At 45.4% G+C, this 18,609-nt stretch overlaps 1 long non-coding RNA gene across 6 annotated transcripts in view; it reads left to right on the top strand.

The window, feature by feature from the left end:
• The first annotated feature begins 395 nt into the window (after positions 1-395).
• The window catches only part of LOC105497569 (uncharacterized), a 230,478-nt gene continuing 212,264 nt past the window's right edge, over positions 396-18,609 (top strand). For 4 of the 6 annotated variants that reach the window (XR_011611403.1, XR_011611404.1, XR_011611402.1 and 1 more), the window contains exons 1-2: positions 396-756; positions 10,798-10,914. This is a non-coding gene — a long non-coding RNA (uncharacterized lncRNA). Of the gene's footprint in view, positions 757-1,566; positions 1,855-2,228; positions 2,323-10,797; positions 10,915-18,609 lie in introns of those variants that run through there. The other 2 variants (XR_011611406.1, XR_011611407.1) reach the window with 2 other exon arrangements.

Below are 18,609 nucleotides of genomic sequence, written 5' to 3'. Positions count from 1 at the left end.
TTACTGGCACAGCAGCAGATGTCAGCCCCAAAGTGTCCGTTTTACTAGCTGGTGTTTCAGCATCTGTTACAGGGATCAACGAAGTGCGACAGCCGCCAGCGTGCCTCCGTGTGGACTTTTGTGATGCTGTATTTCCTCTTGGGAGGGGCCCCCGATTCCGGACAGAAGGCGCTGGATAAGTCGTTACGACTTCATAGCCCCAGGCTCCTGGCCCAGGCAGGATGAGGAAAGGATGCTGCCCCAGGATCGCCCGAAATGTTTGGTTTGTTTTGTTTTGTGTGGCTGGATGTGGCCGAGTTCCTGCAGCCCCAGCAGCTCTCAGGTCTGGCTGCCCGGCTGCTGCCTCAGGGCTGCACCTGGGCTGAGGCCAGAGCAGCTTCCAGGGTCTCATTTCAGTCGTTTGTATCATCTACGAGTTACCCAGGTTTCCAGTAAGTCACATTCCAGGGCAAGCGGCGCAGAGATGTGGGTCCTTACTTCCTCTCCCAGGCTAACAACAAACAAATGATTTCCTGTCCACAGCTGGGTGCTCCAGCCAAAGGAGAAGTCCCACCTCCAGGAAAATAACATTGTGTCTCTCTCAGCCCCGTCTCCAGCACACACCAAGCATGGACTCTCTCTGGCCCTTGGGCAAGCTGGAGCAGCCTTTCGTTTCCTGCCTGCCTGTTGGTGCACGCCCCACCCGTCTCCCAATCCAGGCTGTGATCCTCACCACCCAGCAAGCAGGCGAGGCACAGCTAGGAACCCATTTTACAGGTGAGAAAAGTGAGTTTGCGAGACATGAAGTAACGTGGCCAGGGTCTCACCGGCAGTAAGTGGACAGGGCCAGGCCAGGCCGGCTCTGTGTTCCTAGGAGACCCGGTGATGACCACCCAGCCCCTTGGGCTGCTGCCGGTTGAGGTGAGAGGTGCTTATAACTCAGAGATCTTAGTCATTTGGGTTCTAAAAGCAAACGCCACCTTGTGATGCGTGTCCCAATCCGCCAGCAGCTTCAGAAGCAGCATCTACCTGTAGCCTGCGCAGTCTCCCTCTCCCATCTCAACCACCTTCCCGTGTGCGGCTTCCCTCTCGGATCTGTACAACCCCCTGTTGAGAAGAGGCAGGAGCAGTGTGGGCGGTCATAGCGCTATTTTACAGACGAAGGGTCAGGACATTTAAACAATTTGGCCTGCATCTATAGATAAGAGGGTAGAAGAAGCTGGAGGAGACCTAGACATTCTTTTTTTTTTTTTTTCCGTTGAGACAGAGTTTTGCTCTGTGGCTCAGGCTGGAGTGAGCGGCGCCATCTTGGTTCACTGCAAGCTCCGCCTCCCGGGTTCCCGCCATTCTCCTGCCTCAGCTTCCGAGCAGCTGGGACCACAGGCGCCGCCACCGCGCCCGGCTGATTTTTTTTTTTTTTTGAGACGGAGCCTCGCTCTGCCGCCCAGGCTGGAGTGCAGTGGCCGGATCTCAGCTCACTGCAAGCTCGGCCTCCCGGGTTTACGCCATTCTCCTGCCTCAGCCTCCCGAGTAGCTGGGACTATAGGCGCCGCCACCGCGCCCGGCTAGTTTTTTGTATTTTTTAGTAGAGACGGGGTTTCCCTGTGTTCGCCAGGATGGTCTCGATCTCCTGACCTCGTGATCCGCCCGCCTCGGCCTCCCAAAGTGCTGGGATTACAGGCGTGAGCCACCGCGCCGGGCCGAGACCTAGACATTCTTCTCTAAAATCCACTCACTGACACCAGGACACAGAACTGTCCTTCCTCACGGCCCCCTCCCCGCTCACGCTGTGTTGGTGGAGACCTTGTCTCTCTTGGTGCCGTGGGAACAGCGCTGGGCCCACCCATCAAGGGCTCCCTGGAAGCTGAGCATGTGGTATGAGGAGATAGTCACCGGCCACCCACGCTGCCGCCACACCGGGTGTCACTGTGATCTTACCAGACAACAGGGTCCTCCCGAGGAGAGAACACAATAGGCACACTGGGTGGGGGCAGAGGGTCCAAAAGCCCCAAGCAGGGGGCAGGTGGGGGCAGAGGAGAAGGCGCTGTGTCTGTGGGTGGCACCGGTTGCCTCGGAAGGTGCAGGGCCTCCCTCCATGGCTACCCAGGACCCAGGGCGCTGCCCATCTCTCCTGGAGTACGGCAGGGCCCGGGGGGCTGAGGCAGGGCCCCGTTTGGCAAATTCTTCACTCATAGAGGTTTCGGGCCTTTCTCTGTAAAATGAGGATGCGAACATGGTTTGTCTTTCAGGATAGCTGTGATTAGAACATGTGTGTAAAGCGCCCATCATGGCAGCATCCTTCTCCTGGTGACAAGTCTTCACTTGCAAAACAAGTCCTTTTAGGTACAGCAAAAGCTGCTGCATGCAAGCGGTGGAGGGGAATGATGGCAGGAGGTGTCGAAGGGCAGGGGTGGGGAGTGTGCAGAGGCACCGGAAACCAACTTTGCCAGTTTCTGTTTTGCCTGGGAACAGGCTTTGTGACAGCTGCTGCTATCCAGTCGTCTCTGGAACCCTGGCGTCTTCGCCAAGGGCACGGGCTCCCTCTGTGGTCCTGGAATAACGGGGCCTGCCTGGCAGTCTCAGATTGCGTGGGGAGCCGTTTGACTTCGGGTTGGGCTTTTGTGGGATGACCTGCAGTGGCATTAGGTCAGTTGTCAAGGTTTGGCCGACTCGTTTGAGAGACTGGGTTCATGCCCTGCCATTTCTTCTTCCTGTTGCAAGTCTCTGCAAGGAATGTGGTGTCAGGATTTTAGTGCCTCGTATTTCCTACAAATGATAGCAGTAAGCTAATGGTGCGATCGAGACAGCGCTTCATGTTGTGCAGTTTGATTTGCTGATATTCCCAGCTCTTGCGTCTTCGAAGGGCGGCTCTGTGCAGAGATGAGATGGTGTTCCCAGCTCATCACAGCGTGCCCGGTGATCTTACGTTCAGGCACACACTCTTTTTGGAGAAAACATACATTCTTTGTGGGTTTCATAGCAGTAATGAGGAAACTTGATTCCTTAGAAAATGTTTTTAATGTTAAAAAAAGGATGACGTTCTTGGGAGGCATTTTGGTTTTCCTGTTTTTATTTTCTGAGGATTTTCATAGACTAAAGACTGAGAATGCAGGAATAACTTACCTTATTCCAGAAATTATTTTTACCCAGACCTGTTGATTTTCCCCTTAAATTTGTATAGATGTTACACCCTATGATATTTAGCTCAAACATGAACTGAGCGCTCTCGGCTGTTTTACAAGGGCAGCTCAGTATAGGAATTGCTGCTTTTCCTGATTTTCCAGAGCTTTGTATTTCACCATCCCTAAACCTCCCCGCACCCCGTCATATTCAAAACACTTCACTGCCGCAAGATCATGTATTTTATCTGCTCTCTACTTATTGTTTAATAATTCTATTTTGTAACTGAACCTGGTATTCCTTCAGGGTGTGTAGTGTGAGCACGGATAGAGCCTATTTATTGTCCTCCCAATTAACTAATTTTTCTAACATAACTTATTTGTTTTCTTTAATAAATTCTTCTATAGAACTTGATATATGCAGGCCTCCTTTTTAGGGCTTTTCATCTATTAACTTATACAATCCTCACAACAACCTCGTAAGAGAAATATTATTTTCTTTATTTGACTGGCAAAGAAATGTAAAGCAAAGCGAAGTTAAGGAACTTGCTCAGGGTCACACAGCTGCTAGATGATGGAAACAGGGCTCCCTCTGGACAGCCTGGCTGTGAGACCTGGGTTCTGGGTCTCTGCTCTGCCTCCCGCAGATTTCAGTTCCAAACAGTGTTAAGGTTGCTCTTCCTATCTGCAGCTTCCACTTCTGCAATTTAATCACCACAGATGGAAAATATTCAGGAAAAACAATAACAGCGCAACAATAAAAACCAACACAAATAAAACCGGTGCATTCCAATGACAACTGTTGACATGGGATTTGCATTGTTTTAGGTGTTACAGGTAATCTGGAGATGACTTGAAGTATGAGAGGGTGTGTGTAGGCTTTATGCAAATACAACACCATTTTATATCAGGACTTGAGCATTCTCAGATTGTGGTGCCTGTAGGGAGTCCTGAACCCAATCCCTTGTGGGTATCCAGGGATGATGGTCTAGGCTGACTGCTTGTATATATTGGACATATTTCCGGGTCTGTGTTCTATTCTAGCGATCACCGTGTGTATTTTTGCCCTAGTACTTCACCCACTTACTTATTGCCACTTTATTTCAGCCTGAACTATCCTATATGCATCCATGTTATTGTTTTCTTAAAAATTTCCTTGCCTTGTTGTTTTTGTTTTTGTTTTGCTTTTCATTCTTCTAGACAACATTTATAACCAATTTCGCTTACGAAATTCTATTGGAAGTTTGAGTTGCATCAAATTCATAAATTAGTTTGGCAAAAATGTACATCTTCTTAGCATTTCTTTTTAGATATGGAGTGTACTATATTTCTCCGTTTGTTCAAATATTTTCTGTGGTGCTCTCTTGGGCTTATGGATTTCATTATTTGAGCCTGACAGACTTCTTGCAAGGTTAATTTCCAGGTACTCAGTTTTAAAATTGTGAATAGAATTATTTTCCCATTGTTTCTCTGTTAATGCTGATATGTAGGACAATGACTGCTTTTTATGTTCCTATTATTAAAATTTTAAAAAAAAGTATAATTTTACATTATTTTCTTTTTCTCAGGTAGGCAATGATACCAAATTTGAATAATGTCAAAATTTCACCTTTCTTTTCAAAGAGTATATGTGAATGTGTGTGTGTGTGAGTATATAATATGTGTATATATATAGTTTTCCCTCCTTTTATTTTGTTGTGGATCTGAGAGTATGCTGGCCACAGTAAGCTGCTTTGTCTTTTCCATTGTTTAAGTGAGAATACTACCAGATTTACTGTTAGGTATTTATTGTTAGGTAGGTATTAGCTATTGACTTTGAGTAGGTATTTTTAATCATGTTAAATAAGTATTTTTCTTTCCTAGTTTATTATAAACTTTAGTAAATGTCTTTTCAGTATCTATCGACATAAGCATAGTCCTTTTTCTCTTTATTTCACATATCGTTTTTGCATCTGTATTCATAAAAGGCATCTGTGTCTAGTTCCCTTTTTAGTCTGTCTTTGCTTGTGTCTCTAGGACATGCTGGCTTTGGGAAATGAATTATTGGGAAACATGCCACCTTTTTGTGTTCTCTGGAAACACTTATCTAGCATGGAAATTATCTGTTCCATGACAGTGTGAAAACCCAGCCTGTGAAAATGTCTGTGGCTGGAAACTCATGAGAAATACTTCTTCAAGAATATTTTCAATTTCATACACAACTTTTCGTTTATTGCTTATTGATTCAATTATGGTGACTCTTTTTTCTTAGACAAGAAAAGAACATACATTGTTTAAATACCAACATCAAGAATGAAACATTGATTTTTCTTATATAAATTGAGTTGATTGGCACACTTACTTTCTTTTCCTTTTCTTTCTAGCTCCTGTGTATCTTTTTTCTCTTACACTGTCACTGGGCTATCTTGTACATGAAATGCTTTCATTTTTGAGTATTAAATGTGACAGATGAATATAAGTTACAACAATTATTTAGAGTTGTTTGAGTAAACAATTTTGATTCCCTTTGTCAAATTTTTATGCCATGACTTTTCCATCTTTGAGGGATTAAAAAGAATCTTTTTGTTGATGGCCTAGAGCACATTTCTGAGGAAAGATGTGGATATCAGTTCTGCAACCTTAGCTGGGTATGGAATTTTGGAGTCACAAACGTTCTTTTAACTTTGAAGTAGTTGCTTCACTATTTTCCAGTATTTAAAGTTGTGTAAGAAAAATTGAAGCCAGGCTTTACTTCTTTCTTAAAGGAAAATGATTTTTGCTATTTTATTGTTAACTCTATGTTTAACATGTTGAGAACCTGCTAAAATGTTTTCTAAAATGCATACACAATTTTACATTCCCACCAGGAATGCATGAGGGTTGAATTTCTCCACATCCACATCAACACTTGTTATTGTCTGTAGTTTTTACTTTAGCCATCTTATTTGGATGTGAAGTTGTGTTTTATTGTGGTTTTGATTTGCGTTCCTTGGTGACTAATATATTGATCATTTTTTCATATACTTATTGGCTCTATGTATATCGTCTTTGGACAGATGTGCATTAAATTCCTTTGCCCAGTTTTTTGGTTGTCTTTTCACTGTTGAGTTAAGAATTTCTTATGTATTCTGGATACTAGATCTTTGTTATATATATAATTTGCAAATCTTTTTAACTTTGCTTTTTAGCATCAGGGCATCACTCTGTCATCCAGGTTGAAGTGCAAGCGGTGTGATTATAGTTTACTGCAACTTTGAACTCCTGGGCTCAAGCAATCCTCCTGCCTCAGCCTCCTGAGTAGCTAGGACCACAGGCACAGACCACCACATCTGGCTAATTCTTTTTAATTTTTAGTAGAGACAAGTTCTCACTACATTGCCCAGGCTGGTCTCAAACTCCTAGGCTGAAGCAATCTTCCTGCTTCCACCTTCTGAGTAGCTAGGACTACAGGTGTGCATCAACACACCTGGTTAATTTTTTTTTTTCTTGAGAGACAGGGTTTTACTATGTTGCCCAGGATGGTCTCAAACTTTGCCCACAAACAGGCCTCCTGCCGTGGCCTCCCAAAGTACTGGGATTAAAGGCATGAGCCACACCAATTTCTTGATAGTATCTTTGAAGAACAAGAGGTTTTAATAAAGTTCAGTTTATCTTTTTTCTTTTGTCACTTATACTTTTGGTATCATATCTAAGAAACAATTACCTAATACGAGGTTATGAAGATTTACTCCTGTGTTTTCTACTATAAATTTTATAGTTTTAGCTCTTACTTTTATATCTATGATTCATGTGAAGTTAATTTTTATACCTGGTGTGAGGTAGGGATCTGCATTTATTCTTTGCATGTGGATATCCAGGGTTGAAAATACTGTTCTTTCCTCATTGGATTGACTTGGTGCCATTGTTGAATATCAACTGACCATAGGTATAAGGATTAATTTCTGGATGCTTAATTCTATTCCATTGAACTGTATGTCTACACTTATGCCAGTACCTCACTGTATTGATTACTATAGCTTTGAATTAAGTTTTGAAATTGGGAAGAGTGAGTCCTCAGACTTTGTTCTTTTTCAATATTTCAGATTAAAAAAAACAATATTTCAGATCACGAGGTCAGGAGATCGAGACCATCCTGGCTAACACAGTGAAACCCCATTTCTGCTAAAAATACAAAAAATTGGCCAAGCATGGTGGCAGACACCTGTGGTCCCAGCTGCTTGGGAGGCTGAGGCAGGAGAATGGCGTGAACCCAGGAGGCAGAGCTTGCAGTGAGCCAAGATGTTGCCACTGCACTCCAGCCTGGGTGACAGAGGAAGACTCCGTCTCAAAAAAAAAAACAACACCATATTTACAGAATGCAAAACTGATGTATATGGAGGGCTGACTTTTTGAATAAGTGGGCTCTGCCAGGTCAACTGCTGGACTTGCGTATGCACAGATTTCGGCACATATGGAGTCCTGGAACCAATTCCCTACATATACCAAGGGACAACTGTATATTTTTTATCTTTTAACTTTCAACCTATTTGTGTCTTTAAAGTATCTCTTATAGACAGCATATAGTTTGATCATGTTTTTTAATTCATTCTGTCAATCTTTGCCTTTGATTCATTTGTTTAATCCATTTACATTTAATGTAATTATTGATAAGCTAGGATTTACATCTGCCACTTTGCTATTTTCTGTATCTTATGTCTCTTTTGTTTACCTATTCATCCATTATTGCCTTCTTTTGTGTTAAGTAGATATTTTGTAGTTACCATTTAAATATCCTTGTTTCTTTTACTAAATTTTTTCAAGTTGTCATCTTACTGATTGATATGGTAATTAAAATTAACATCTTATAATTATCTAATTAGTATTAATACCAATTAATTTCAATACTAAATAAAACCTTTGTTCCTACATAGCCCTATTCCATCTTCCTTTCATTGTGCTATTATTTCATACAAATTACTTGCTTATAAATATATGCCCATAAATATGGTTTTATAATTATTGCTTTATTCAGTAGTCCTTTATACTAGATTAGAGTTACAAACAGAAAAAATACTCATTCTTTTAAATTTTTACCAAAGTGGTGATCTTTACTATTGTTTTTTATTTCTTCACGCAGATTTCATTTATTGTCTAGTGTCCTTTTACATCAACCTGAAGGACTTCCTCTACTTCATTCATGTAAGGAATGTTGGATAGCAATGAAATACCTCCATTTTTCTTTACCTGGGAATATCTTTATTTCTCCTTCATTTTTCCACATTAAAAAATTTTCTGGGTAAACCTTTTATTTTGGAATTTTAAACATATCCAAAAAGAATTTTATTACTAAGTCTTAAAGAAATAACATCCACATTTTCTTGAGTTTTGTTGAGTTTGAAACAGATGCTGCCTGAAAATTACTTGTATTTTCTACAGAAATCCTGTGTGCTAATTTCTTCTTTTTATCTTATATGGCCATAATGTCTGCAGGTATTTGGGTTAGTTAACTCATTGTGGTAAGGTGTATTACTACACATCCATTTCCAGTGTCCTTTCTGGGAGCAAATTATATCTCCCTGCCCCTAAAGTGAGTCTTGTCCCTGTGAATTGGTCAAGAAAGTTTGAACAGAACTAATAGGTGTCATTTCTGGGTGGACACTGTAAAAGCCAACCTGAGCTTCACCATGCTGTGTTTGTGCCCTGGCATTCATCTGCCCATGCTGTAGATAGTGACTTGGGTCCCAGAGTGAGGATGAAAGTGACACTGAGTGGAGCTCCCAGGTAACCTGCATGTGGAGGAGAAATGGACCTTCATTGTTGCAACTTTTTTAAAACATAATTTTTAATAGAAAATAATTTCCAAATGGTTCAAAAATTAAGACTAAAAATATGCTAAAAACTGTGCAGTCGCCTTCAGTCTTTATCTCCATCTTCTCAGTGCCATCTCATCCCATGCCTAGGAATCGTGATTATTAATTTTTTAATGTATATTTCCAGAGTGTGTTTACGTGTCTATGGCAAACATGCCACACACATGCTCACACACAGATCTTCACCTATTGTTACTTGACAGATGCGCCATCCCACTGTGCTGCATATGGCTTCTTAAATTTAATATACCTTGAAGATCTGTGTATATTAATTTTTTTATTTATTTTACAGTTACATAGCATTTCATTTATGGTTGTGTCATCATTTATTCATGGAAGTGTTGGCCAGGCGCAGTGGCTCACGCCTGTAACCCCAGCATTTTGGGGGGCTGAGGCAGGCGGATCACTTGAGGCCCGGAGTTCAAGACCAACCTGGCCAACATGGTGAAAACTTGTCTCTACTAAAAATACAAAAATTAAAATTAGCTGGGCATGGTGGTGCAGTCCCAGCTACTTTGGGGGCTGAGGTAGGAAAATTGCTTGAACCCATGAGGCAGGACAATTTCTTGAACCCATGAGGCAGAGGTTGCAGTGAGTGGAGATCATGCCACTCCACTCCAGCCTGGGGAACGGAGCAAGACACAGTCTCAAAAAAAAAAAAAAAAAAAGTGTTAATTCTTGAAATTTTGAAATTTCACCACAAGAACATGTTAAGAGTAGATGCTCTTCTTTTCATCCTTTCAGGCACTTTGGAGACTCTCTCAAGCTCATATTTCATGCTTTTTTCCCCAACTCTTGAAAATTTTATCTTATTACTTAAAAAATATTTCATGAGCTCTTGTCTTCGTTTTCTCTTTTATGCAACTCTTATTGCAAAATACTCTGGATTGATTCATTGTCTTGAATTATTCCTCATATTGTATCGATCTTTTTCTTATGTTTTGGATTTGTCCTGACTCTGTCTTCTTGAAAATCAATTAAATCTTCAGCAACATCATATTTTGTTTTTAAGTTTTTCGGATCTTCTGCCTCTCTCTGGGCGCTACCTTCCTGGTGGGATGTTCCTGTCTTGCTGTGTGCTTGGTTTTATTTCTGTAGCTCTTTGGCTTGATCCTGGAGGTGGCCCTGCTGCTGTGAGTGACTGCAGATGAGAAGGAGTGGTTTGGGGACTCCTAAAACCACTAGAGAGAGAGACGTTCCTTCAATTAACCGTCCAGATTTCAGCCTCGTGGTCCCGCAGCTCACCTGCCTGCTGGAGCCCTGTGCCCTGGCGGGAAGAGGGGCTTCCGCCCTCACCGCTCAGCTGTGGTCCTTGCAGCCAGTGCTCACCTGCCGCAGCCTGCCTGTGCTGTGATCCCGCCCACGTTCCATCTTCTGGAAAACCACCTGACTATCTGGTCTGCTTACGGCTCCTGTGCTCGCTGCGTTATAAATCCACACATAAATCCTGTGTGGATTTATGTACTTTGGTGAATTCTCATTGTCATGCCATAAAATTTAGAAAGGAAACAAGGAAAATCCATCTGCTAATTCTACTATTTTGAAAGGAGAACTCGGTGGGGAAGGGTGATTGGCAGAGACAGGGAAACAGGCATTTGGAAAACAGGGAATTGCCTGGACTTTGATGGGAACAGGGAGCTTGCTTGGACTTCAGGGCTGGTGGCCGCTCACTCATCAGAATGACACCTTCCTCTTGCGGGAGGGAAGTCGTTAGAGGGACCTGCAGGTTGGGGTGGAGAGGACCCAAACGCAAGTTCTACCCTGGCCTGGATCAGAGCCTGTCGCCTCTAAGGGCTCACGTAGTCTCTTTAATAGCCTTTACCCGACCCCACATGACGGCTAATGTTGTCTCTTTAATATCCTTTATCCAGCTCCACGCTATGAAGATTTTGCCTAGAGAAGAAGTGGTGGTTCTGCTTACCTGGTAACATGTGCAACCGGATCCACACTATCGTGGGCCCTCACAGCTTCCCCTGGATATATGGCAGGTAAATTAGTTAATTATTGTTTTTGAATTGACGTGCAATTCAGGCTTTTGATTTGTAACTTAATTATACTGCCTTAGGTAACTTCCAATTTTTAACTAGATCCATTTGAATAAGCTTAGTGTTCTATCTCAGTATGTCCTATCTGAAGAAGATTAAGAAGTAAGCTGGAGAGTTTAGTAGCTTTGTAACAATAGCATGAAATGTGGAATAATGAACTGTAAATGTGTCTAATTACATAAATAATGCATTTGTGTAATTGTCAAGTAAGGGGGGTGTGCTAATGAATCAATTATTTTTAATTGTAGGATGCTTGATTGTTTCAGAAATATAATTGATTGTAATCAAGAATCAATTAAATGTTGATAGTAATTATGTTTATCAGGCTTAAATACATGACATCATTACACTATAACTGCTTCAGGAAGAAGAAACTAGAATGAGGTTATTATAAGTGAAGGAGAAATAGCTCATGTTTATGTCAACAGCTTTGCAGTCATAGGACTGCGCAGTAATGAGGTAAAAATGAGGAACACGTTCTTCAGGGCTTATCAACGAAGGCTGATGAGGGCCGGCTCCCACAGCTGGGAGCCTTCACGCCCCCACCACAGAGCAGGTTCCGCCCGTGGTGTGTCGGATCAGGGACCTGCAAGGGTAAAACACATTTGCACTAGAGGTGTGGGCGTGGCCGGGCCTTACCGATGTTGCTTTTGGGGAAAACTGTGTTGCTGGGATCCTGTGACTTCTTGGACTCTTTTGCAGTCCGCGTGGCACTAGTCTTGCTATTCTGCCCAAGTTGATGTGAGACCCCTGACTGCCCAGTGCACCACGGGTTGTCTAAATGTTATAGAAATGAGTGCCACTGTGTGAGGTCCTGCTGAAGTCACTGCTCTGCAAGCGTCTCCCGGGCCCGGGGCTGTGTCTCGTTCATATTTGTACTCTTGGTGCCTGCCACATAGTTGCCCTTAGCAAGCGTTAAGTGAATAAATAAAAGTGGCTGTGATTCAGTAGCTCCTTAGAATGCTGCTCCTGGGTGGCTACTGTTGTTCTCTGTTGAACAAGTGTTGACTTACCCACACTCTCACCCATTCATTCACTCATTCAATATTTATTGAACACTTATTGAAACATTCAATGATATTTATATGTGCCAAGATCTGTTCCAGAGATTTAGGACTTGTTATTTAACATGGTTAGAGGGTCCTTGTCCTGGTGGAGCTGACGGTAGGTAAGAGAGGCAGGTACCAGAACCATCAGTGCAATCGGAGGTGACAAGTGCTCCTGGGTGGGTGGCGCTGGATGCACACAGCAGAGGCGCAAAGAAGGACTCAAGTCCGGTCCTGCAGGCAGGACGGAAGAGGGCACAGTTACAGGGAGATCTGGCCTGAAGGGCTGAGGCCTAGAGGCTCCTGTGTGCCAAGCAGTGAAGCAAACTGGTGTAGTGAAGGCCCCTGTGGGCTGTGCCAGGGAGAGGGTGTCAGGAAGGAGGAATGTGCACAGTGAGACTGCATGCGGCCACGTCTTCAAGCTGAACACAGCAGGCGGACTTCAGCCCTTATTTTCCTGGGTCCCTGTTTCCTTTTCCCTGAGGGGCCACCTAATTCTTTCCTCCCTTCTTCCAGGTCCTCCCGTCTTGGCTCTGCGACACCATCTCCCATTGCTCTGTTTCACTTCTCTCCTCCCACACTCCCTGCTGATACGGTGTGGCTGTGTCCGCATCTCAATCTCATCTTGAATTGTAGCTCCCATAATCCTCATGCGCTGTGGGAGGAACCTGGCGGGAGGTAACTGAGTCATGGGGGCGGGTCTTTCCCGTGCTGTTCCTGTAATAGTGAAGACGGCTCACAGGATCTGATGGTTTTATAAAGGGCAGTTCCCCTGCACTCACTCTCTTGCTGCCACCATGTAAGAGGTGCCTTTGCTTCTCCTTCGCCTTCTGCCATGATTGTGAGGCCTCCCCAGCCATGTGGGACTGTGAGTCCATTCAACCTCTTTCCTTTATAAATTACCCAGCCTCAGGTGTATCCTTGTAGCGGCATGAGAACAGACCACACCTGCCCTGCCCAGTCTCCTTTGCTGGCTCTCCCACAGCTGGAGTCACCCCAGACGCGGCAGCAGGAAACGTCCGCACGGCTTATTGGAGCTTGTGCTCAGAGGGTCCCAGCGTCCTTACGAGGCGCAGTGAGACCCGATGCTCTGCCCAGGTACGTCTGCTGTGAGGGCGTCGGACTCTGGAGTTTATAGGGGGTCTGAGGACTCTGGTTCAGGGCTGGGGCTAGTTCCTAGATGTTTCACAACATGGTTGCTTTCTCAGTGTTCGCAGCAGCCACCTACCCAGCTTTCGCAGTGCCTGGGAATCAAATAGGCCCAGCTTGGGTTCAAGCCTGTGGGTAAAACTTGCAGCTGCCAGGGCCACAGAGGGGTCAAGGACCCTGTGCTTCTCTGGCAGAAGAAAACTAGGGGGCCTGGGGGCCCTTCCCTCCTCTTCAGCAGTGTCCAGCCTGGCCTCTATGATTCCTCTGCATGCACAGCCCACAGCGGTCTTCCTGCTGGCCCAGAGTCTTCCTCTCAACGACCTGGCCCCTGAATTCCCGACCCCTGAGCTCCCCCACTCTGCCTGGTGGTGCCCGTCCCACACTCTACTTGCTGCCTCAGTGACAGACACGCCTCTGTGCCACTTTCCGCATCCCATCCCTGTGGTCGGAGAGCAGCTGCTGCATCTTTCCATGACTCTTAGCTAAGATTTCGCTGTTGTTTGTGTTAGCCTGAGGTTCCTCTCGGAGAGCTACTATCTTTTAAAAAATCAAAGTAAAAATAGAAGCAGTGAACATTTACACAGCGTCCTAAATCATCCTGTTGTAAATGCTCTGCATGTATTAATTAATGGATCCTCTGGTCAAACCCACGAGGAAGGTACCATTATTATCCTGGGTTACAGATGGAAGAAACTGAGGCACAGGGAAGGTAACAGAAGCCTGGCTAGTGAGTGGCAGATGGACATGGACGGAGGGAGCCTGGCTTCAGAGTCTGTGCCCCCAGTCACAGCGCGGCAGGATATTGGGGTCCAATGTGAGCATTGTAAGTCACTTTTTTCCATGGGTAAGCCCTGTAGTGTGCCATATTTACACTTCCTTTCTCAGACAGTACTTTCCTTTCCTAGAGTCACTCATTTTTTTTTATTCATTAGTTGTGTGTAAATGCCCCAAAGTCTCCTGTGATACAAGCACTGCAGCTGATCCTCCAGCTTCTCTTTCTTCACAGTGAGGATCTCCCAGGGGCTGTGCCCTCCTCCTGTGGTCGCCATGCAGCTGTCCTGGGCTGGTCTTGCCTCCCACTGGGGGTCCCGCCTGCCTCTTTCCTCTGCTGCCCTTTCCTTGCGTCCCACAACCACTGTTCTCTTGCTTAGTCCCTACTTCTGGTGGCCACATTTCCGGGGGCTTCGTGAGTTAGGGTGCGTGGGAGGTAAAGGTTTTGAGTTTTTGCTGCTTAAAACTTGAATAAAACTTAGTCTGTAGATATACAACTCTAGATAGGGCTTCATTTTCCTTCTGGAATTTTGAGGGATTGTTTCCTTATCTTCCAATTTCTAACGTCACTTTTGAGACATTCATCGTATCTGTTCTTTTGTGCAGAACCTTGTTTTCTTCCTCCGCATGCTTTATATGGTAATAATACAAAATGTATTAAATGCATATTATGTGTCAGATACTGCTCTAAGTCCTTAAATGTATTAATTTAACGTTCAGAGTAACTCTACAAAGTAATAATATTATCATTTCCATTTTTCTGATTAAGAACGCACAAATGCACCTGGGACACAGAGCAGACGTGTAACTAGTCAAGCTTCCCGCGGGCTGAGTGGAGGAGCTGGGGGTTCACACCAGGCAAAGCCATGCCAAGGCACCCATCACCCCGTCCTGGTCCCTTCCCAGCTGAAGCTCTGAACCTTCACACGATGGGCTTGGAGGGGCCGTCTTATTCTGTGGGCACTGGGTGGCTGCTGTCCGTCTGGAGTCAACATCCTTCCGGTGGCGAATGTGGCTTCCATCATTTCTTTGGTAATGTCCTTCTTTCTGTTTTCACTTTTCTCTCCTCCTGGGGCTTCTGCTTTGTGGGTGTTGAATCTCCTGGATGGAGACTCTGATTTTCTTATGTTTTCAGTCTCATTTCTTGCTTTTTGTTTTGTTCTGCTTTTATAGCCTAAACTTATTATTTTATTTTTAGAGTTTATTATTCTACTTTGAATTCTCGAGGTTTTTTTTTTGTTTTTTGGAATGTTCTTTTATTCATAGCATACTGCTCCATGTCCTGTTCTTTAATTTCTGAACAAATTAACTATAGTTTCTTTTAAAAATGTTCTTATGCTCCCGTTGTTTCTTTCTGAGTTGCTGTTTTGTTTGCATGTGCTGGGTTTGGTCTCTGTGTTGGAGATTCCCCCCCATGTGCCTGGTGATAATGGGCAAGTTCGCCCACATTTGTGAGTGTTAGTACCTACTACAAGCTTTGTGTGCATGGGTGGTACTTGCTGGGTTGTGGGCTTTGTTCTAGGATACCGGGAAGGGGAGCCAATGGTTGCGGTGTGGAATTCCCAACTGACAGAATCTGCAGGTCTTTTCCCTTGGGCTAGTCAATTTCCTCAGAAAAAAATTCTCCAGGGTTGTAAACCTTGGCGTTAGCATTTTGCACGTGGGGTTGTCCAGTCAACACCTGCCATCTTTTCCCTCTCCTGGACACTTCCTGCAAAATGTAGTCCTAAAGACATTACATGGGATTGAGCAAGGTGGGTGTCTGTGCAGAGTGGGGCTGGGGGGAGTCCAGGAGCTCAGGAGGGCGAGGAGGGTGCCCATGGAGGGGGCTTCAGGGGTGTTCCAGTCCAAGCAGAATTGCCTGCTGTAAATGGCTGTCCTTTGCACAGCAGGAAGCAGACTGTGAATAGCAGCAGCCCCGTGGATTCCCTAAAGATTCAAGGATTATTAACTGTGTTCTCTACTGACTGGCTGGGCACCCTGAAGGTTAGAATCCTCACTGAGAGTCCGTATCCTTATCTGCAAAATGAGTGGGCCACATGGCGTGCACTGAATGTCCCCACTGGCTCCTAGGATACATGGCGACATGAGGAGGGCAGCTGAGTGAGTGTGCGTTGGTCTCATGCCCTGTCTATGTTCTTTGTAAATAACTGCACATGTGTCTTCAGCCTCAGCATCTTGGTGCTGCTACCACCTTGGAAGTTCAAGGAATTCAAGCTGGGTTTTTTTTTTTTTTGAGGTGGAATCTCACTCTGTTGCCCAGTTTGGAGTGCAGTGGCACGATCTTGGCTCACTGCAACCTCTGCCTCCCAGGTTTAAGTGATTCTCCTGCCTCAACCTCCCGAGTGGCTGGGATTACAGGTGCCCGCCACCCCACCCAGCTAATTTTTTGTATTTTTAGTAGAGATGGGGTTTCACCACGTTGGCCAGGCTGATCTTGAACTCCTGACCTCAGGTGATCTACCTGCCTCGGCCTTCCAAAGTGTTGGGATTACAGGCGTGAGTCACCATGATCAGCCAGTTGAAACCTCTGAGCCATGTCCTCTCTACTCCACCCGCCGGGCTGTGGAGGCTGATCCGCCAGTTGAAAGCTCTGAGCCGTGTCCTCTCTACTCCACCCACCGGGCTGTGGAGGCTGTTTGGCAACCTCCAGACTCGCTTACCTTCGAGGCCGTCTTTGCACAGACATCTGTCCTGGGTGACCTGGAGCATCACCCTGCGTCATGGCAGCTGAGGCAGGGTCTCGTCTGCTCCCAGGTTTTGCTCCATCACAGGGCCTTGTTCCTTTTCTGCCTGACTCTGCACTGGGCTCTGGCTGCTTGAACGCAGGGGCCAGATGTGGCTTTCCCTGTGGCAAGAGTTGTGGAAAAGGACTTGTGACATGAACGAATCCCTGAGAACATGTGAGCTCAGCTTCTGCTGAGGTGGCCCAGGACCACCGAGGGGCAAGTGCTTGTTAACATTCCAGTTTTTTTGGCCTTGTGTCCAAACAAGTGAGTCAGAATCTCAGCTGTGTGGAGCTTGCATTTATATATGATTAAAACCAACTAGTATTTGAGACCATGTGGGTTAGCTAGGAAGAGCTGCTCCCAGGATGGCTCACAACTGATTCTTTGAGTTTCTGTTAAGAAACCGTCCATGTGGCTTTAAGCACCAAGAAGTGTCAACGCAAAGTCCACTGTTGAGTGAGTGAACAAGAGAACACTTAAACAAATGCAAGGACACATATGCACCTGCACACACACGCACACAATATGTACACACATGCACACCATGACATGCACACACACGTATGCACACAGCATGTACACACATGTACACAACATGACACGCACACACATGATGCACATACATGAACACATGACATGCACACACTATGTACATGCACACATGGCATGCATATACACATGCACAAAAACGCACACAGCATGTACACACATGCACACCATGACATGCACACACGCACACACATGCACACAATATGTACACATGTACACATGACATGCACACACATGCACACAATATGTACATGCATGAATACATGACATGCACACACAATATGTACACACATGCACACATGACATGCATATACACATGCACAAACACAATATCACAATATGTACACACATGCACACATGACATGCATACACAAATGCACACACAATATATGCACACATGACATACATGACACAATATGTACAGACATGCACACATGACATGCATACACACAAATGCAAAGACACAGTATGTACACATGCACACATGACATGCATACACACAATATGTACACACATGCACATGTGACATGCATGCACACATGCACACACAATATGTACACACATGCACACATTCATACACATATGCACACACGGAATATGTACACACATGCACACAACATGACATCCAATCACATACACCTGATTGGATATGGAGTAAGCTGTGGTCAGAGTGAGGTGAGGTTGGTCAGAAAAAGCTTCCAAATGGAAGAACTTCATTGGTGTGATTTTTCTGACCTTGAACCCGTGGCCCCAGGTAGGTGGAGAGGGCAGACCTCTGAACTGAGCAGGGACCTGCAGGAGCTTTTGCTCTCTCACTCAGGTGCTGCTGGCTCCCTTCCTAGTGGCTCTTCTTCCCACCTTCCCCCGAACACACGGGCCTGGATGGTTCATGCTGGACATCATGTTAAAGCCCGGCCTGTATTTTGGATTCTCCCTGACCCTACCGTGTGCGTTTCTGGCCTTGTTGCTCCTCCTGGTTTTGGTGCAGGGTGCCTGTTCTGAAAGTGTGGGGCCAGGACTGCTCCTGTGCTGTGCGGTGAGCCCGGGGTCCACGGCGCCCTCCCGTCAGCTCTCGGATTTACTCAGGGTTCATGGAAGGTCTTGGGCACAGGAGGCAGAGCTCCATGAAGCCGGGTCTGGTCACAGTCTGATGAGAGATGTGGCAGGTGAGCCCTGGGGCCCACTGGGGTCTTGCTATGGGGGTGAGTGCCTGGAGGAGCCCGGTGCTGCCTGGCCTGGGAGGGCAGGGCTCAGTACCTGGGGGCTCGGGCTGCCCTGAGAGGAAGGTGAGTCTGACCGCGGGTGTGTAAGGGTGAGTGTTCAGGGAGGGGAAAGGGCAGTGCATGGCCCCAGGCTCTGGAGGCTTTGATATGACGTCTGGCTGTGGGATGGAG

The sequence above is a fragment of the Macaca nemestrina genome, chromosome 13, assembly GCF_043159975.1.
Source record: "Macaca nemestrina isolate mMacNem1 chromosome 13, mMacNem.hap1, whole genome shotgun sequence".
Classification (NCBI taxonomy): domain Eukaryota; kingdom Metazoa; phylum Chordata; class Mammalia; order Primates; family Cercopithecidae; genus Macaca; species Macaca nemestrina.
Note: the sequence above shows the minus strand (reverse complement) of the source record. Positions and strands in the feature narration are given on the sequence as shown.